This window comes from Capsicum annuum, chromosome 7 (assembly GCF_002878395.1).
Source record: "Capsicum annuum cultivar UCD-10X-F1 chromosome 7, UCD10Xv1.1, whole genome shotgun sequence".
Taxonomy (NCBI): Eukaryota; Viridiplantae; Streptophyta; class Magnoliopsida; order Solanales; family Solanaceae; genus Capsicum; species Capsicum annuum.
Window position 1 is genome coordinate 129,123,053 of NC_061117.1, and position 23,234 is coordinate 129,146,286.

A 23,234-nucleotide genomic window follows, 5' to 3' on the forward strand; every position below is an offset into this window, starting at 1 on the left:
ATGAATATTTTATAGAAACCCTAGCTCAATCTCCTCAAGAGAGAGTTTAGAGAAGATTTTAAGAGTGTTTTGATCCTTCAAAGTATTATAAGAGACCAAATAGTGTTATAGGATGTGGGGTCTTAAAGGTTTAGGTTGGGAAATATCTAAAGTACCCTTATCTTAAAAGCTATAAAATAAATATACGTTGATACAATTTGGGAACCTTACTCATACCCAATCATACAAGTGGTACCCCTAAATCGTTCCCTAGATAGTAACTTTAGGGCTTGGCACTGTTAATTACACAATTTATCTACTCTACTCATACTATCTCTATACAACTCGTATGTAGTTTAGTCATACCTTAGACTGTAAGTGACGTAGGACACACTGTTTACCATATGAATTGGGATCCTAAGTTGTACCCAACTTATACGACTAGTAAACTCAAGTCATATCATGGCTAGAGAGTTCAGAAACCACGAAATTTCAAAGGGTCAAACTCAGGGTGTTTTACTACCACTTTTTGAAGTGCCTCTCTTTGCAAAAATTAAAGTAGGGCATTATTAAAGCTAAGAACCCTACTGAGTGGTACATACATATGTTGAGGCTAATCTTTGCAAATATGGAAAAACTTATCACATAAAAAAATCTCCTATAGGTTGACTTAATTGGCTAAGGTATGGATGAATTAGAATGACCAACTTGGCTTGAAGAACCAATCTTAGGGCCTTTATCTACATGACCTAATACCTAGCTATTAGAATCCATAGAATCTGAAGGCCAACCACTTGAACCCTGTAACACGACCTGAACTGGCCTACCATAATAACCATGATAACCTCTATAAGAGAAATATTTAACTTGTGAGGTATGCCTGCTAAACTCACCTTGATGTTGCACCCTCTTGATGCCTTCCTAAGTAGACTAGATAATAGAGTCTTTAACCTTGGCATTCTCAATAATATATTAAAATAATCCCCTAAAACTACCATCTAGGTTGTACCCAACTGATATGTACCAACTAACCCCTTCACAAACTTCCAAATCCACTCGAACTTAGTGGAGATGCTAGCAGCTAAATATATAGATACAGTTTGAAATGATTCCTCATACTTAAAATAGTCATGGAGCCCTGCTCTAAGTGATAAAACTCATCCCTCACCTAATCTCTCAAGCTATATTGCGTAATTCTATTTTAAAAGGCCTCAAAAAATTGAGTCCAAGTCATATCTGGTGATATAAGTACAAAGAGCACAAGGATTATAAAGTCTTGTACAAGGTTCAAGATTCAGATTTTTCAAGTACTTGAAGACCTTTTTTGAACCATTACAAAGCTTTGCTTAATTAAAGAGAGAAGGAGGGATTTAAATATCACATAGGCTCCTCTCATTAAGGGCATCAAGGACTTTTAACAATCCAAATTAGACTCCATAGGAGCCTATTCTTAAAGCCCTCATTAAGGCCATTTTAGTCATTGTCTTTTAATAGTATAAATAGAACTTTTTAGCATCTATTTTCATTAGACTTTTATGAATTATTGAGAGATACTCTTTTGTAGCTATTGTTCTTCCTCCTTAAGAGGAGAACCAGAAACTAGGACCAACATTATTGTGGATTTCACTTTTGTTGACTCTTTGGGAAGAAAGGTTGGTTCTTGGGGAAGTTGACTCCCTTTGTGTCCACCTAAGAGTGAGATGTTGTCTTCATTGGGTGTATTTCTACGCGTTTGATACATACCTTGGTTCTATCTAATGTTGAAAATTTATGCCTCATTACTATACTTTTTCTTAATGCAATTTCTCTTATGTTCTTGTTGAATCCGTGAGTAGTTAGTGTCCTTTAAGTGTTGTTCTCCTCTTCATCTATTCTTCTTTGTGAGTTATTTTTGGATTTCAAATGTTTTGTTCAAGTTCTTAGTGTTGTATTTTATCATTTGGTATCATGAGCCATGTATTAAAGTTGTTCCCATAACTCTAAGTCTTGGATCTAAGAAACTCTCCACAAAGAAAGAGTCTAGAGTCAAAAAAATACAAAAAAATTGTTGATTCTTGTGTGTTTGATAGTAGATCCGAATTTCAAAACTTAGATATACTAATTTTTAAATGGTTTTGATAGTTTCTATTATTAGATTCTTGTTCTCTAGCACTTAAATAGTCTAGATCTATATTTAGAACAAGATTTGGTTGTTTTTGAGCTAGATCCACCGTTGTTTTGAATTGTTTGATGCTTTTTGGAGGTGGTAACGTGTGGTTTTTGAGTTGGTTGGATGATTTCTGCTTTATTTGTTGTTGGTTGAGCCTGCCTTGGCAAAGGTAACCTAGATCTAAAAGAAAAATTGAATTTAGGGTTCATTTCCCTAGTGGTCAAAACTTGGTCAACTCTTAAATATTCATATTGTTCATCCTTCATCTTCAAATCTTGTTGAAGAAGAATATTCAAGTCGCTTGTTTTATCCAAAAAGGTTGAAAAAAGAGAGTGTACTAAGTGTTTGTACAAGAATATTCCCTAGCATATTTTAAATCTTCCAAAAAAAAAAGAGGGGACAAGGGGACAAGCAAGTACAATTGAAAGTGCACTTGAGGGGACCAATCCATTTTGAATTAATTTGAAGCTCCAAAAGGGTTCCAATCCTTCATTTTTCACCCTCAAACGAAATTTCTTCTTCTCCTAAGTGTTTTTGACCAAAACAAGAGAATTGGTAATTGAAAATTTTGAAAAGTGTTGTCCAATCATGAGCTGCCACATCATCACTTATATAAACGACCAAATTGAGTTCTTAACTAGGTTTCTAAGTTTCAATTTACTGTTTCTAGTTTGTTTTGTTGATTCTTTCACTAATTAGAAAACTAGTAATTACCTACTAGGTTGATAATTAGTTTAAAGCCTTTTGTTTTGTGTCTTCGTTGTTTGTGTACTTTTCTCGTTTATAATTTGTTGTAATTTGTTGGTTCAAGTTTGTAAGCAATTTTATTTGAGTCATATCAAACGAAAATCCATTTTGAGTAAAAGTAGAATCATCCCTCGCTCACCTTCCAAGTACATGACAAAGAATCAACACTTGTGAAACCAAGTGTGAGGTAAGAATCAAGTGTCAGAGAGGTGAGGACTATTTGAACTAACTTGTTTGCTTGTTTTGAAGGTTTTTACTTTTGTTTCTAGGTATTTGTCTATGGAACCCATGGGTTCTACTTCCCAAACTTTGGATAACAACATTCTTGAAAATATTATGGGTGGAATTGAGGCTCTCAACCGAAAGGTGGACATGGTGCAAACCAAAATGACATCAATGCAAGGTGATTTGGGATCATTGAAGGATGATGTGGGATCCATGAAGGGAGAGTTAGGATCATTGAAAGGTGAAGTGTCCACCATGAGTAGATGTTTTGTTTGTATTGAAAGTCTAAGGAACTCACGACTTTCTACTCCTAATCCCTACCATATGTCTTCTAGTGTTCAAGCTAACAACTCGTCCATGACTATCACCGCCGAAACTCTCCACCAAATGTTTTACCCTCCACCACCCCAACAAAACCAAGTCCAAACACACCTATACCGAAATATCCAAAGTCCATTACATCCTGAAATGAACCAAGTCCAACAAGAAGGACTTTGAACTCAAACTTCACCACTAAACCTGAACCTACAAATGCCAAGTCCACTTGACCAAAGGCCAATTCCTCCATAAGAACCAATCACTCAACCCCAAGTACCAAATAACCAAAGACCTCATCTTCATTTCCAAAAGAAACAAAATCGAAACCAACCTCTACAAGCTCCACAAAACTGAAACCAACCAATTCATGTTGAAGACTATGGTCGAGGGGAGCAAGAAGGTTATGATATTTCTAATGATGACTATTGTTTTGAGAAACAAATGAGGGAAAGACATGGTCAAAGAGGGTATTATGGAAGAAACTGATGGAAAGAAGGAAGACAAGGAAACTAAGAGGTGGGCATTAATTCAATCAAGGTTGGCATTCCAATTTTCAAAAGTAAGAGTGATATGGAATTGTACTTAGCTTGGGAGTCTTCTTGTGAAAATCTTTTTCAAGTGAATGACCTTTCCAAACAGAAGAAAAGTTTCTATATTATTTCTTACTTTGAAGGATATGCAAATACTTGGTGGGATTACACCAAGAGATTTGGTGATGTGTTTATTGGTGGCCAACCACCTCCTTGGGAGATTTTGAAGAGACTAATGAGAGAAAGATATGTACCGGAGCATTATAGGTATGAGCTTGCCAAGCTTTATAACTTAAGGAAAGGAAGAGAAAGTGTCATGGCATATTATGATGAGTTCCAACAACTTGTTTTGAAGATTGACAATAGAGGTGAATAAGTGCATCATGATGTTATTAACTTCAAGTTTGGATTGAACAAGAACATATCTTCGAATTTGACTCTTCATAAGTTTGAAACCATTGATGGTATCTTCCAACCGGCTATGGAGATTGAAAAAGAGAACAAATAGAAGTTGGCCTACAAGCTCAAAAACCAACTAGCTTCGGGTTTGAACAACAAAAAAGAGGTAACTCCATCTTCTTCTATTTGAAACAAGGATAAAAACCCTTCTTCTCCAGCTCCACAAACCCTGACAAAGGTTGCCCAACTCAATCCTCCAAGAAATAAAGGTAAACTATCTTATACTTCTCATTCAAAAGGTTTATAATGTTTCAAGTGTCAAGGTTGGGGTCATAGGGAAAGTGAGTGCCCTAACCAACATAATGTGATTCGAAGAGAGGGGAAGTTATACTATCTTGTGGAGGAAGTGGATTTAGAAATCGAGGGGAATGAAGAAAACTCTCAAGATAGAGAGTGTGTAAAACACGAAACTCAAGGGGAGGGAAGTGAGGAAGATATCTTGCCTTATGAGGGTGAATGTGATATTCCTTATAATATGGTGAGAAATACCATGTTTAGTAGTGTCTTGGATAATTCAAGCTAAAGAGAAAGTCTCTTTCATACCAAGTGCCTTATTAAAAGGAGTGCATGTTCCATGATTATAAATAGTGGGAATTGCGTTAACATTACTAGTGTTACCATGGTTGACTACTTGAAACTACCCACTACCCCTCACCTAAACTCATATAAGCTACAATGGTTTAGTGAATGTGGGTAATTAAAGGTGACTCAACAATGCTTGATTAAGTTCCAAGTGGGAGGCTACAAGTATGAATTTATATATGATGTACTCCCGATGCAAGTATGTCACCTATTATTGGGAAGACCTTGTCAATTTGATAGATCCACTAAGCATGATGGAAGGTCCAATAGATAAACTGTTGAGCATAGTGGCTAAAAGTTCACTCTTTTCCCTCTTTCACAATTTAGTGTGAAAGAAATCAACGAGAAATACAAGAATTTGAAGAAAAACAGAAAAATAGAAAGGGAAAGGGAGGCTTCGGGTAGTGAAGGTGAGAAAGAGACAAAGTATTTGATTGTGGGTTTTGCCCACCAAGGACCCTTATTACTCATGAACCCAAATACTAGCATTTTTCCTAGTATTTTCTCTTCTTATGTGAATGTTCAAGACCCTAGAAGTCCCAAGGAGAATCCTAAGAAAGTTCCCTCCAAACCCTTGGCCAAAAGTCCCAATTTTGGGATAAGTGATGAAGAAGTGAGTCCAAAGGGAAACCGTGAAATATTCCCTTGTAATGTGGAGCATGAAGGCTTCCTTAATGCAAAACAAGATGGAAAACACACTTCTTATGATCTACAAGGTGACATTACTACACTCTATACTTTCTTGAACTTAAAATATTGTGATGTGACTTCTTGTGAAGTGATCTCGGGTTTGATTAATGTAGAAGCTTATACTTTTCTTCTTGGTAGTTCCCTTTTTGTGTATAATTATCAATGTGCTCCTAATAATATCTCACTACTTCAACATGTGAGTGGTATGATTGAAAACTTTCAAGTTTGTGTTGATGATTGTATTGTGATCTTGATAATGGATATGTTCCTTTGAACTTGTGGGATGATTGCCATAATATTAGTCTTTTTAATAGTGACCATGTGTTTTTCCAAGTTGTGAGTAATGCTTTGGGTGATTGTGGGTTTGATTTTCTAGAAAAAGGAAAGAAGAACCTCAATTTAGTTACTTACTTATTTCTTCCATTTGATCCCGGTGCAGTAATAGGGTGGGAAAGAGATGAATTCAGGTTACACTCTTCTTTCTTTATAGTCTACCTTAGTCATGTACTTTGTGATGCTTGTAGTAAGTGTTTTATGATTATAACAAAGGATTGTTGGCTATATTCCAAGAGTGTACCCTCTTGGTGTGTTTATATAATTATGGTACTAATGCTAATCTCCTACCATGAGGTTTGTGTGCTTGATGTTCCTCTGTTTGGGTGTTGAAAGGTATGAATTTGAGGTCAAATTCCTTTCAATATGGAGAGGATCATACAAGTACAAAGAGCACAAGGATTACAATGTTTTATAGAAGGTTAAAGCTTCGGATATTTCAAGTACTTAAAGACCTTCTTGGAACGATTACAAAGACTTACTTAATTGAAGAAAGAAGGAGGGATTTATACATCAAATAGGCTCCTCTCATTAAGGGCATCACTCCAAATTACACTCCATAGGCGCCTATTCTTAAAGCACTCATTAAGGGCATTTTAGTCATTTTCTTGTAATAGTATAAATAGACCATTTAAGCTTCTATTTTCATCAGACTTTGATGATTTATTAAGAGATACTCTTTTTTATCTATTTTTCTTCCTTCTTAAGAGGTGAACCCAAAACTAGGACCAACATTAGTATGAATTTCACTTTTGTTGACTTTTTGGAAAGAAAGGTTGGTGCTTGGGAAAGTTGACTCCCTGTGTGTCTATCTAAGAGTGAGGTGTTGTCTTCATTGGTGGTGTGTGTCTAGGTGTTTGATAAATCCCTTGGGGCTATCTATTGTTGAAGATCTATGTCTCGTTACTCTTCTTCAACATAATGTAATTTCTCTTATGTTCTTGTTGAATCCGAGAGTAGTTTGTTTCCTTTAAGTGTTGTTCTCTTCTTCATATATTCTTATTTGTGTGTTATTTCGGATTTCAAGTTTTTCTTCAAGGGTTAGTGCTAATTCATCAAATTCTAATGAAAATATAAGATAAAAAGGTCTATTTATACTATTACAAGACAATGACTAAAATGCCCTTAATGAGGGCTTTAAGAATAGGTGCCTATGGAGTGTAATTTGGAGTGTAAAAATTCCTTGATGCCCTTAATGAGAGGCGCCTATGTTATGTACAAATCCCTCCTTCTCTCTTCAATTGAACAAAGCTTTGTAATGGTTCCAAAAAGGTCTTTAAGTACTTGCGAAAGCCAAAGCGTGAACCTTCTACAAGACTTTATAATCCTTGTGCTCTTTGTACTTGTATCAGCTGGTTAACCCAAAGGCCTATAACTAGCAAACAACCTCCACCAATCCTTAGCCACATCTGTCAACTGATAGGTAGTATAACCAACTCCATGATACTGAAGGGATCAAATATTGTGCAACTTATCCTAGCAATTAATAAAAAATACATAAGCATCCTCGTGTATAGCTCCACTAAAATTGGGCAAACCTAAGCGAATAAATACTTAAATCTCTTCTGATCATCAGAAGACTTATTGTACCTAAAGTAATTATAGGAATAGTAAGTCTGGTAGACAAAGAATCTCGATGTGGCGGTACCATAGATGATGGTTGTACCCCAATAGCAGGAACACCATAAAAAGATGTCAACATTCAGGGTGGAATATCACTCAAAGTCTAAGGAATACCAGGTACACTCAATGGAACAACCTCCAAACAACTCAGGGGACGAACTAAAAGACCTTGAAGCACTAGCATGCAACTAAACTTTATGGAACCTGAGTTAGTCTCATTTCTCTTATTTGAAAATAATCCATGGAATACACAACCTCAGACTCAAGAGAGTCCTTCATACTATGTGCTCTAGCTGGGGAAATTCTTTGTGATTTTCCTTTACCTCTAGGTTGACCATAACCACTACCTCATCCTAAAATTGGGGATCCCATCTCAAGAGTTAGTTTAACATCTCTAGCCTCTCTGGACCTAGTCCTCATAATCTGTAAAGAAAAGAATAGAGTACTGGTTTAGAACATTGGGTATGAACAACCCATGCAATAAGGAATCAAATTATAGATTTTTTCTCCTAAAGATATCACATAGACACTCAAATATAGATAAGAGCATCAATGTACTAATCTGTAAGACTGTACTAGATATCCTCCTCTTACACTTATGATACCTTTGAACCTGACTACTTTGATATCAATATATCATAACCTAAAAATGAGGTCATGATGGCACTTGTCATGGACCATCCTTGACAATTGAGACAATCATAAAAAGGTAAAGAAAACCCCAAGTGTACTGCAATTAGCAAAGAAAGACTTCTAGAACAAAGTCAGGGCAACACAAAATATAAATAAAATGGAAATTGGAAAAAATTACATAAACCACCAAAAATATGAAGTCATAGTGTAAGGCATCTAGTATAATATCCAAAAACTAAAATACAAAATGTATCTTTGATTCCAAAAGAAAGACAACATAATAGATAGAATAAGATCTGGAAATCACCCTGAACACTAGGATGATCTAGCAACCCGAATTTTCTTATAATTCGCCCGAAACCTCAACAACCATTCATTGTACTCGAGTTATGATATATGCCAAAAGGGAAGAATAAAGGTGAGTATGTTCCACTTGTGCATAGTAAGTATCATAGGCTGACTGAGAAAAGTAGAAAATAAGGTAAGTAAAGAAACACTAGAGCATGTAAAAAGTGGAAAAGTCTTAAAAGGTAGCTTACACCATCTCTACTAACCGTTTTAATATATACCCACAAAACAACAAAAATAGATATCCATAAATAATACACTGAAACTACACATAAAAAAAAACCATGAAAAATGCATATACAAATGTAATAGAATGCAATGTGGATGGAATGAATAATGAAACCCATCAGAAAACTTTCTGTATATACCCACCGAGCTCATAATTTATAGGTAAGGCCCATCGGAGTTTGCAACCCATATACTATAACTCATATCTCAAATCTTAACCCACCTCTTCATGATGTGCTCACGGGGAGGGTTTTATAAAAATATCTCATTATTTTTCGAATAGTGTTCAAGGTCTATTTCTATTGTATAATGTTCACACGCAACTCAAAATTAAACATCCAATCCATATATAAGTAAACCCATAAATTAACTCAATAGGTCCACAATTCATGATTATCAAATCTAATAGGCACTATCAAAACAAATATACATGTAATATATTATCTAGATCATATTAACCCCTAACTCAGGGATTTCTACAATGACAAAGGCAATTAATGCTCTAAAAGATATAAAATAACAATTCATGCCCCCACATGGGCATTATATCTAGAATAAAGGTATTTAAATTCACATATAAGGCTAATGATATCAAAAAAAGTCTCCACACAAGCAACACATAATACCATATATCACAAGTTAACATATATAGAATATAAGTCCTCACACGAGCACACAACAGTAATAGTAATTCTCAAAATATAAATCCCAAAGTTATTTTCCCCAACCCATATCATGCTTTACTTATTTATCAAGCTCAATATGAAAGAAGTTGAGCTATAACCTACCACAAAATAGCAAAACTCGAGTGTCAAGTGCTTCAACATGGAGCCTTTCGCTGATGAATTGACTCAGAATCAACTACAACATTGAAAAATAGCATATACACATTAAAGGAATGCTATTGATATTTATATTACCAATATTATGTCGAGGCCAAAATGGGGTCAAAATATAAGTTCAAAAACTAAAGGGGTAAACCAGAATTTTGTTTTAGAAATACATTCCCTAAGGTTAAAGGAGGTATAGTTGAAACCCACACAAAAATGGTTTAAAAAGAGGTCCAAATCAACGATCAATCATTTTTAAGCTTTATAAGTAAAACCTTAAATTTTTATTTCAAATTAAAGATTAAAAGGTGTTTTATGAAGATGTAAGAAATGGAATATAATGAAAATATGATTTACGAGTTTACCCAAGAAAGAAAGGTGAGAAAACCCTATGAAATCACCTTCTCTCAAAGCTTAGAGGTCCAAAAATATAGTAAAATTGCAAAGTTGAGTCTTTTATACAATTGAGTGAACAGTGCCTTGCGAATGCAGTTCCTCTTTTGTATATACGAGGGTCAATGTTGATCAGTTTACTAAATTAGCCTTCATTTGTATCCAAGGCTTTGTATCTATGAGGGAAGATGATCCTAGCCATCGCGTTTGATGTCGCCCAAAGTTATGCCTCCAATTGAAACAAAAGTGATAAAAGAAAAATTAATTTACCCAACAACGTTGGGGTCAAATCCTAAGGGAATATGTAGAAGTCTATCTCTCATTTGCTAGAATCAATAGGCAGTGCAAAAAGTAATCGGGGGTTTATATAGTAATCTAAAAAAGGTAGCAAAACTCAACTTTGGTTGTAGTCAGTCGAAAAACAACACTAAGACTGTGTTCCCCCTATCTTTTCAACTCTATAGGTTTATTGTGCCAACTGGATATCTTGCATGCAGAATCTGATAAGTTCTGTACCATCAACTATCTTGTGGACTCATTGACAATTTTTACCCTTTACCTTTAGAGTCTCAGGATGTCGCATTACTATCCGTTATCCTATATCCCAGTTAACTATTACTTTTTGAGTTTCAAGTTAATAGATTAAACATAACTGTTTTAAGTAGGTGATGTTTATTAGCTTAGATCGACAACTAATCTTCAAATTCATTTTGTGATTATCTTTTCCTAATCCCTACTCCTCTTGTGAAGTAAGTACTGATATACTAGGAGGGATCTTAATATTTTCAACTGTTAAAAAATCTATTAAATTAAAAATAACCATAATACATGCAAGAATATTGGTTAAGAACAACTTAGCACTTCCCTTATTCATTAATCCACCAGGGTTCCAACAACCCAACCAAGGGCTTTAGTCACTAGTTGTTCAGAAAACATCAATGGGATTCATAATTTAAAGCATTAAATAATATCACAATAACCAATGAATAAACCCAAAGTCTTCAACTAAATTATCAACCAAAATCAAGAACAAAGTAATCCTAAGATCAAAATTGGATATCATAATCAAACATATGTTTGGAATTATCAAGAGTGCAAAATTAACTAAAAAAATTCAAAAAGGTATTTATATAATACAAGGAAACCTAGGAAACTATTCCCAAACAAAATAGGAAAATTAAGGTCGGTGGCCACTTACGGGGCCACCTACGGGCATAAGTGGCCACCGACGGGTCATAGGTGGCACCTACAGACCATAGGTGGTGCCACATAGGTGCCCCCTTCCTAAAAAAATCCTGAACTCTCTAGGCTTGACTCCTCTACAACCTAATCTATCACCTATGGACCGTAGGTGCCACCTACGTGCCATAGATTTTCTTCATAAGTGACTGAGTCTTCTTTTCTAAACTTTTGAGTCTCTAGATCTCAATTTTTGACACATACATTGGCACCTATGCCCCGTAGATGGTACATATGGGTTAGACACCCACTTCAGTGATTCAAAACTTCATCTTTCACTTCTTTCTTCTAGAATAATCCCAAAACCTAATTTCCTGCAAAACATAACACAAAACACATCATATCTAACAAAAAGACCTAAGTAACTTGCATATTTCCATTGTTTTAAGCGTCAAAAGTGCTATGAACCCATAGTGCATCAACACCCTCAATTTAGAATGTTTTCATGTCCTCAAGAAACTCTACACAACATAATAAATCTATGACGCTTAACTAGGAGAACTCTAATCTATCTAAGGTACTCAGTTACAACTTTAAGATAAAGAATATCACCCCTTCCTATTCCAATAATTCAAAACCAACTGTGTGTATACATAAACCACAACAATGTGACACAAGGGAATTAAGACATGTAATTACATTAGCAACAAATAACTATACATATGTACAAGTTCCACTACCAAAGTAAGTAAGCAACTAGCAATACAACCCATGTACCCACAAAAAAAAGAAAGTCCCACTCACTCATATGAAATCATATATGTCAATCCAGGGATGGTCAAGAGACACTCACACTCACCAGATTAGCTCCACTAATGTGCATCAAATACCATAGGCTTGCCCTTATATTCTTTACCTTAGCTTTCAGACACTCGAGTTAGGATCACTATAGGATATTTGTCTTGTAATGTAGGCTTGGGGGATGGTATGGTTTATATTAATATATGTAGTGACTAAGCCTCATTGGCACTATACTTATTTTGCGGTATAGTCAACAACCAACTTCCTTTTTACCCCACCCTTATTTCTTCCTTGCCTTGGGGTCTTGTCAACAACCAATTTTCTTTTTATTCCACCCTTATTTCTTTCTTTTTATTCTTTTATTGCATATTCAGGTTGGGTGTGGTTTCTCTTATTCATTATTTTCTTTTCTTCTTCAAAATTTTCTTTTTGTTTTCTTTTTCTTTTTCTACCACACCCAGACTAGCTATCATTTTTCTTATTTTACCCTACTTCATACCCACTTCACAGTACGCACCCGTATGATAGTCATCCTCAACTTAAGTGATTTGCCTGAGTTGAGGTGCACAATGTGTAAGGTGGACTAGGGCCAAAATAGGTTTATTGTAACACAAATGGTAAGGTGAATGGTGTAACAAAAAAAAAGGCTATAAGGCTCAAAAATAAGGATCCTGGGATACTTAGTCACACATGGAATATCATTTAGGATAAAAGTGGAATAATATAAAATAACGGCCAATGATCCTTTCCTAACCGATTATCATATGACCTAGGTAATATTCATCGAGCAATTTTAGGATTCAACACATAAAGGGAACTAAGTAGTATCTCACACACACATGGCATAGGGTTACATCGCAAGATACTACCTATCTGATTCATGCAATTATTAGCAAAGATTATCATGTCCCTAATCCTAATGTCATGACAAGATCCACAATGGTTACACATAATACATTCACACTTTTCTAAAACAAATTTTTTGAGGGGTATCATTTTTCTCCAAAATAAAAAAAAAACATGTCAACTGTCCTAGGTACTCAAAAATTTGCTAATTACACAAAGACATAACATAATTAAAAACAACACATAATATGAAACAAAATTAACCTAGACATAGAAGTTCTACAACCAAACCACGGCGGATAGGAAATAAAGAATGAAAACATAAACCTACAATGGCTATGGTATAACCTACCCTAACTAAAAAATTATATATTGTCCCTAGTGCGTGTAAATAATGTAAATCAAGTGTATGAGGACATACTTGGAATGCACTAGGCATCTGCATCATAATTATCCCCGTGTTCGAGTATCTCGACTGGCAGAGGCGATTCACTACTAGAGAATGCACCGTAGCTATATCAGCAGCCTCAACCTAGAAGTAAATCCCTTGAATCATGTGTGGCCCATCTCAAGGCCTGATCAAATGGCATGTTTGGATCCTATTACTTCATCTCTAGGCCTCTCTTTGACCCAACTATAGTGATAGTATCCTCATCCTACCTGAATAAATTAGAATGTCTAGGTCCACTCGAAGGTGCAGGGTGAACAATTGGAGGTGCAACTAAAGAGATAGATAGAATATGCTCTCAGTAAGAGAGCGTATATCTACCATAGTATGGCAACCCTCTCTACATTCACACCCAAATTGAGTGACTACTAAATTAGGTTAACACCTATCTCTCAAAATCATCTATACGGTCATGCACCTCAACTCATAACTTTGATATCTCAGCCTTGTGTATGGCCTACAATCTAGTCTCTGCCGCCTTAAGTTTCATTCGGATCCAATGCCAAGACTTCACATACCTTGATGCAACCTCAGCCTTAACAGTAGCACTTTGACTATTTACTAAGCTCTGTAAAGACTCAGGTGATACCAAAACCATACCTATAGTAGTAGCTGAAGTAGAGGGGCGATGGGGCACTGTAGATGTCTCAACTAGCTCTGAAGTAGAAGCTAGGACTGAAGCGGGTGTGGCTAGGGTACCCATGCCCTATGTGCTTATCTCATGGACCTCTCTTTTCTCCCTAATCTCAAACTCGATACTAATAATATCATCTACTCCCTCTCTACCAGTAATCTCAATATGAATAAATGGGCCCTCAAACTGGGCCAAAATCATTATTGAAGGCATATGGGACCTCTGTGAAAGGATCGGATTTACTGGATCCTTGATCATACTAGTCTTGACCACGCCCGTTGCCTCTACTCTAACATCAACACCTAGAATATTTGGTACACTAGCCTCATCACATAGCAACTATACCAGGCAAAGAAAACATAGTATGGTCATCTCCCCAAATGCCCGCTCATAAATCTCATATCTGATGATCGCTACAAAGTTAATATTTTATAACCAGCCACCATGCTTAAAATTAGTGTTGCACCATAGCATACAAGTAATTTTTCTGCTACAGTCAGTCATAAACAATAATGCACTATCACCCATAAAAACATATAATGAAAATTAGCACCATTTTCTTACTCACACCTTTCCTCTCAATCCAAGGGGCATCCACACTAAGAGGTGAACTATTAGTGGGGATCCATCTCGCAAAAGCTACCCTCTCACTCTTAAGGTCAACCTCTCACATAGCATTTTTTTACGTGCTAATCTCACTCAATGATTACACTTTATTATAGACATAATGGCTACATAATTTGGGCCAATATGAAATCGATGGATGATCATTTTTGTAATATCAATCATTACCTCTCTCACAAACACCTGGCCTAACTAGGGCTGCTCTGCATGCCTACTACCTCTTGGTGTAGTCAAAGATACTATGGCATAGAAGGAGGCTTAAAACACCCTTACCAATGCCTGGCTTGTATGAATCTAGGGTTCTGGTCATCTATCATAGATAATACCTATTAAACAGCCTGCAAAAATGGTGCTCCAGCCAACCCAGACAAGTCAATCTGTCTCTCCTCATAAATAGTCCTCTTGGCTGGCCCTTCTCTGTCACAAAGTTGTTTCAATCATAAAGCAGTCATAACCCCTCTACATAACATCTCGGGTTAACCTCATTAATAGGCTCTATCGAGGTATGAGTAGCGTCAAAAGTCTGGGTTGTCTGGACTAGAGGCTCCTGGTGGGATGTCTATGTTGTACCCTCCTCAAACAGTGGTATTGCAAACGATAACTTGGGAAATAGTGCTATGGACTCATCCTAGGACCTCTTCTCAAAATGGGGGTCTGTGTAGTTGCCTTTGAAAGTAGTTGATACTCCATCTTTTCCTCATCATCATTCTCTCCCTCTTAAGACTGGGGAAAGTGTAGAGGTGACATCCTAGCCTTTTCATCCTTGTCATGGGTACTGGTGTACTTATCAATGGATGAGCTCTAGGCCAAGTAAGAGGCAGGTCGTCTGACCCACTATGAACGGTCTGCAAGTGGTACCTCTAAGGTAGCTTTGAAAATAGTTTTAGTCGTAGCATGTATATAGGCTGTAGTTTATAGCTGCATCACTCATGTCGGGGTTTCTCTAGTCGGCACAATTAGGTACTCTTTGTCACGATCCAAGCTAGGGCCTTGCCGTGATAGGTATCACATGTCGTACGTGGACCAGAGATCACCCCCTTTACCCAACCTAGTCAACACAACAACCACGTGAGTCTAGTAAATTCGAAACATAAACAAGATAGTATAAGCTAAGACTAATATTAATTCATGAAATGCCTATACCAATCACCGTTAACCAAACAACCATCTGTCACTGAGCCAATCTACCAAACAACGCACCCAAGTCCATAGTAATCCAACAAAGTCTCTATAAAACCAAAATCAATAAAATATCGGAACATACCCCCGACAGTAGCCAAAATAAAGTCTGAGCAAAGTCTCAAACACAAGTAAAAAAGAATGTGAAATGAAGTCTTTCAAAGTACGGAATCTCATCATTTCAATGTCAAATCATGAACCAACTCGAACACTTGATCACTTTGTCAAAAAAGTAAAAGGAGTTCTAGTGCCTGCATCGCATAGGGATATAGCATCCGAACACGATTAGTGATTCAGATATAGAGGATTAAAATAATGCCAGCATTCAATACCAAGTAAAATCATCATATGTAATCACATACATACATATATATATATATATCATGCTGGGATAAGGAACTAGGTTTAGCATGCATTTAAATCCTTAACTTGCGCTGTGTAGCATATCCATCATAAAATAAGGTACCCATGGGCTATATGGGTCTAACTCTCCCCTAGATTTAAGGTCACCCGTGCAAGTAGCCACAGGAACCGAGGAATGTCAATAGCTGTATGTGTCTTTATAGGGGACTTGAATATCCCAGCATAATCAAGGTTACTTAAGCACCAATGTGTATAATATGAAGGACTCAAACCACCCATTCATATATCCAGTCGGGGACTCGAATATTTTGGTCATAGAGATACCTGCACCGGCTATCATGGTTTCCAGTGTTAGTCCTTCGTACTCCACTTTCAAGGCCTGAATACACAACCCTCTTTATAGCGTAATTAAAACATTCATCCCACATGCACAATCATTAATCCAATTACATAGCAAAATCACCCATTGGTAACGCCATACCAACCCCATTTGTAATCGTAGAACATACTATAATCATTATTAGTCTACTTGGGACTCGAACCCATTCAACCAACTAAACCACCAAGGTTATAATTAAAATCAATTTATAGCAAATAATGCCTTCATAAAACCATTTACCAATCACTAACATTCTAGGCCATTGCCTTAGTTCAAAGCACAATTCATCATATGGAAAGATCATTCTCATTGACAATTTCACAAACAGATTGAGGGCATACCATTATCAAAGCAAAAAACCAAAAAACATAGGGTTAAACATTACCCATTTGTTAAACAGGAATTTCCATGCTCCCATATGTGCAAAACCATTACCAAAACATATATAATAATAATTTAAACCATAAGAAAACAATACACAATATTATGCATTCAAACCCTCAACCATGGTTTTTAAACCACCATTAATAACTTATGAACAATGCTTAAAACATATGATTTTAGTGAGCTAACAATGAAGGAAGAGTCAGATGCCTGAGTAACGAAGATTCACAGAGAGAATTTATTTTTAAGCTATTAAATGGCCACCTTGAAGATACCCTACTCCAATCTTTCTTGAGAAGTTTTAGAGAGTGTTTAGAGACTATTTAATCTTGTAAAGTGTGGAATGGATGACCAAGAAATATTATAATACTTTGGATATTAAGGGATTAGAGTGGGAAATGACCAAAGTACGCCTAGCTTAAGCTATAGAAACCTACAGGTGGTTTTGAGTTGACTCTCTAACTCATCACCACAACATAAGATTGGTACCATAAAGTCATCACCAGAACAGAAGGTTGGACACCACACTCTGTCCAACTTATGACTCCCATGCCCTACTCTTCACTAAACCATATGACTAGTAAGATATAGTCATAAATTAGGCAGAACATCAAGGTCTAGACACTGGACAACATACGATTGGACCCTAAAACCCGTTTTACATGACCATACAACCCATATGGAGTCTATCGTAACCAAGAGAACACTTGGCCAACAACACACTGACCAACATATAACTAGGGTCCTAGACCTATCACCACACCATACAACTTATGGTGTGAGTTGTAAGATAAACAGAATGCTCAACACTTAACAAATTTGCATGGGCCAAATTTTAGGGCATTTTTATCTCCCTCTCTTAGTATCATTCATCCTTGAATAGTGGAACAAGGAAATACCAGTATGATTGGACTCCATATGCCTCTACATTTAGCTTTAACTAAGTTAGAAAACAAAGATGCCAAGGAATTCAAAATTTACCGTTAACAAAGACAAAACTCAAAGATTTTAAGAATAACCCATACCTCAAGTATGAATTTGTAGAATGGTGAATAGAATGGATACTTAGACTTCATGTCCTCCTCAGCTTCCTAAGTAGCTTCTTTGAACTTTTTGTTCTGCCATAGAACCTTCACTATAGCCACATCTTTCATTTGCAACTAACGAACTTGCTGATGCAAGATCCTCAATGAGACCTCCTTATAGGACATAGAATCCAAAATACCAATATTCTATAAGAGAACGACCAACGATGGATCACCCATGTTTGTTTGTAATATAGACACATGGAATACCAATTGAATGGAACTCATGGTAAAGGGTAAATCCTATTCATATAAAACACTAACAACCCTTCTCAGAACTAAGTACGGGCAAACATACCGGGGACTGAGCTTCCCCTTCTTCCCAAACTGCATTACTCTCTTTATGGGAGACACCTTTAAGATAACCTAATCTCCAACCTCAAACTCTAAATCCCTTCACCTCACATCTGCATAGGACATTTTACAACTTTAGGTGGTCTTAAGACTATCCCAAATCACCTTAACCTTTTCCATAGCTTGGTAAACCAAATCAGGGCCAAATATTTCCCCTTCACCAACCTCAAACGACACAATAGGAGATCTACACCTCCTTCCCTATAATGCCGCAAACGGGGCCAAACCAATGCTAGAATGATAACTATTATTATAAGAAAATTCAAAGAGAGGTAAGTGGTCAAACAACTACCATAAAAGTCAATCACACTAGCTCGCAGCATATCTTCCAGAGTCTGAATAGTCCTTTCTACATGCCCATCCAACTGCGGGTGAAAAGTTAGGTAAAGACTCACCTTGGTTCCAAAACCTTTATAAAAATGACCGCCAAAAGTGCAATAAAAATAGCATACCATGATCCAAAATAATTGAGACAAGCACACTGTGCAACTTTACAACCTCCTGAAGGAACAACTTTGCATAGTCCTCAGCAGAAAAATTAGTCCACACTGGCAAAAAGTGAGCGGACTTAGCATCTTATCCACGATGACCCAAATAGAGTCACACTAATTCCACGATAGCGAAAGTCCAAAAATGAAATCCATATTAACTACCTCTCACTTCCACACCGGTAGTACAAACTCTTAGAGTAGCCCATCGGGCCTCATATGCTCCACCTTTACTTACTGACACACCATACACTTGACCAAAAAGTTTGCTATATCCTATTTTATCTTATTCCACCAATACATCTTATTAAGGTTATGATACATCTTTGTTGAACTAGAAAGAACTGTATACCACAATTCATAGGCCTCTACCAAAATCCTACCTTACAATCCATCCATTTCGAGAACACACAACCTCCCTTGGTACCTCAATATACCATCACCACTGATTTCAAAGTCCATCACCTTCTGCTTACCCACATCATCCTTGATCTTTATCAAGAGAGGATCTAATACTTATTTCTCCTTTATTTTTGAACCAAGAGATGATTGTACCACTTATCGCACAAACACACCACTATTTTTGAATCAAAGAAATAAACTCTAAGGTTAGCCAAATGGTGAATATCTTTCACCAATTATCCATTATCTATATCCACATATGACAAAATTTCTATGGATAACCTGATAAGAGCATTAGCAACTATATTATCTTTACCTAGATGGTAGTAAAGACTCATATCATAATCCTTTAGTAATTGAAGCCACCTTCTTTGCTTAAGGTTAAGCTCTTTTTGAGTGAACACATACTGCAAGCTCCTATGATCAAAAAAGATATCAACATATACCCCATATAGATAGTGATGCCAAATTCTCAACGTGAACACCATGGCTAATGATTTAAGTCATGAGTCGGATAGTTCTTCTTGTAAACCTTCTATTGTCTAGAGGCATAAGCAACCTCCTTACCATGCTACATCAATACACACCCAAACCAACTCGAGATGCATCATAATAGATGATAAAACAATCGGTACCCTTACGTAGAGTCAAGATTGAAGCTGAAGTCAACTTAACTTTTAGCTTCTCAAAGCTACCCTCATAAGTATCAGACTACAAAAACTTTACCTTCTTCTGAGTCAACTTGGTCAATGGAGTAGCAATGGAAGAAAAATTCTTCACGAACCTTCTATAATAACCAACTAAACCCAAAAAGCTCTAACTACTGATTACAGTCGAGGGTTACACAAAAAAAACTTGACCTTAGGTCCAGCAGTACATATATATCAAAATGAAAAAATAAAGCAAACCAGTCACAACATATGGTAAATCGTCCTGCTCTTGGTAGGATGGCAAAGCGTAGAATCATGTTTGGCACTAACCGCTACCAGTACTAGATGAAACACCTTGAGAAAGAGTTGGATGGGCTACAGGAGCTAGTGCGCTGGTAGCCTAAGTTGGGGATGAATATCTCTGTTCCCCTGCCTATCATGCAGGAAATCTCTAAGTTTGCATTCCAATTTTCCACAACTAAAATAGCCACTTTGCTCTGCCAAACACTCACTGGTATGAGTCCTGCAACACTTAGCAAAAGAAAAATAACTGGGCCTATTACTCTTGTTGTTCTGAGATCAGTACATAGAAGACTTATTCTCTTGCTCCTACCTATTTCTAGGTACTGGAGCACTAGTTGATAAAGGCGCTGGCATAGATCAATGATTTTAAAGCTGCAAACAGTTCCCTCTATGAGATATAGTCTTGCCATGATCAAACTACTCCAACCTAGTCCTCTTATTTCCCCTTACTCTATCTGTCTCCCTTATTTTACCTACCTCAATCTGCTGAGCATGCATCATTAGTCTAGACAGATCCATATTGCTATTGAGCATAGCAGTCACACACTCTTTCAGCACCAAACTAGATACACTGGTCAGCTACTAAGTTAGGAGCATATTTTTTCAACTGGTTGAACTTGAGGAAATACTCCTTAATAGTCATTAAGCCGTGCCTCAGGTTCATGAATTCTTTTATCTTTTTTCCCTCATCTTAAGCAGGAAGAACTTATCTAAGAATGCATCCTGGAATACTTGGCAATACATGGGAGAAGCACTCTCCCCTCTACTCATCCTCCATATCATAACCCAATCATACACAATATCTTTTTGTTATACCCCATACTTTTACCTAACTTAAATTCATTCCAAAAATGTTTAAAACCTTTTTTAAAAATTGAATCCACTTTTATACATGTGGAATTTTCAAGATTTTGACTTTTTTTATGTGGGAAATTGAATAAGATTTCCATCGATACCAAATTCATGCAAATCTGACACCCGGGTGAAGAGTTAGAGCCATTTTAGTAAGATAATATACCACCTAGTAATTTAGCGCGTCGCGAAGATAGCCAAAATGGCATTCGTCAAAAACCAGTAAGCCTCCATGATATTGGCGCATCGTGCCAAGGCTCAATTTTAGAATTGTCAATTTCAAGTGCACCAACGCAACTCCACCGCGGTGCAGTGCAATTCAAGTTTCCAACCAAAGCGGGAACACAATTTCTATCGCGTCGTGCAACCAACCAATTTCCCAATTGTCCAGTTTCCACTGAGCTGGTGTGATTTCAGCATGTAGCGCCAGCATATAAAATTGAGATTTTTAAGGTTTCGTCATTTAATATTTGCGATTCTTTGGTAAATTCCAAAAACCCTAAATCAGCATATACACGAGACTAAACCATAAAAAGACCTATTATCTCATTGTTTACCCACATCTCTCGATAAATAAATCACTCTCACTCAAAGATAGAAAATTCTAGCACCAAGTTACAAAATCAAATCTCAAGAATCCCTCCAAGAACTTCAAGAAACTCACAATCAAGGTATGTCAAGTGTTGATTCATGGGTCCCTTTCACCTATGAAGCTCAAGAACCTATTTTCAAAATCCAAAGATTTTGTATTTATGAATGCTCATGATTTAGTTGAATTGAAATTTATGTTCATTTTATAGTTGGGTTTCGATTCATGTTTCAAATACATGTTCCAATGATAGATCCTAGTATGTGATGTTTTGCATAAAATTTATGAGAAAACCTTCAATTTGCAAGTTTACTTATGTAGCTATGATTATTTGATTTATTGTTTATTGCGTAGCCAAAGCATGCTCCCCATGTGTTTGATAAAATGCCTATGTGAAGAAAATAATGCCTTCATAGCATGTTATTATGAAATCCCCATTCATGTACAAGTTAGTGCATATAAAGAGTTTGATGAAATGTCTTAGTCAATGAATTATAGTTATATATAGCCATTGTTATTCTTTCAAGCTAGTGCTATGATATCGGGACTTGGGGGTATTAAATACCCAACAATTTATCTTTGTGCGTAAAGCCAGTGTCATGTTTTCACGATAATCTCAGTCAAGCCATGATTAGTAGAATTCAGTCAGTCATGTGGCTCAGGAAAACTTAATATCAGTCCAGTCCCATTCAGTAATCTATGTAATCTCCGAAATCTCAATGATCTCAATCAGTCATCATGTCTTAGTAGTATTCAGTTCAGACCTTAGTAAACTCAGTCAGCTAGCAGAACTCAGTAGCATTCTGCCAGTTAATAGAATTCAGTAGTATTTCGTCAACTAATGAAAATCCAGTAAACTTAGTTCAATCTCGTTAATCAGTAACAGATCAGTCCAGCGTAGTATGAACTAGGAAATAAGTTCTGTGTCTATTCAGTTGGAAATAGGATTCAGCACTGAGTAAACCCAGGGATGAGGACACACACTGTCAACTAGTAGCAGGCGTGATCCTTAGTAGCAATCTCTACATTCCAGAACTACGTAGCCAACATAGGTTGAGATGTACCCCTACAATTCTAGGGACTATATATCTCATTTGAGTTTTTCTTCCATGAGGGGTCGATGGAAAAGCTCCCTATCAGAGAAGGTTTACTTATAGCTTGTCTTTACCTATGGCATGGTACTGACACACCTCCAGCTAGGGTTACAAGTTGCACCCTACCAGTTCAGATTTAGGGCATTTCGGTCAGCTGATTGCCTCCCACAGTTTAGTTTTAGATTTAGTCTTTAGAATAGAACTCAATCCAGTTCTAAAGAAATCAGGACTGTCAGACATGGTCACTCAACTCAGCATGGAACTCAGCAAGTTCCATTAGAATTTAGGACTATCAGATACCGTCACCCACTTTAGTAAATAACTCAGATAGTTATACAAATTTCATGATAGTCAGATACAGTTATCTAGCTTTGTATAACACTTAGATCAGTTATTTATAATTAGGACTGTCAAAAATAGTCATTCAGTTATCACTTACTAGTAAACTTAGATATCAGTAAATCTATATTGTCAGCAGACTCAGTAGTCAGAACTCAGTACTCAGTCCTATTG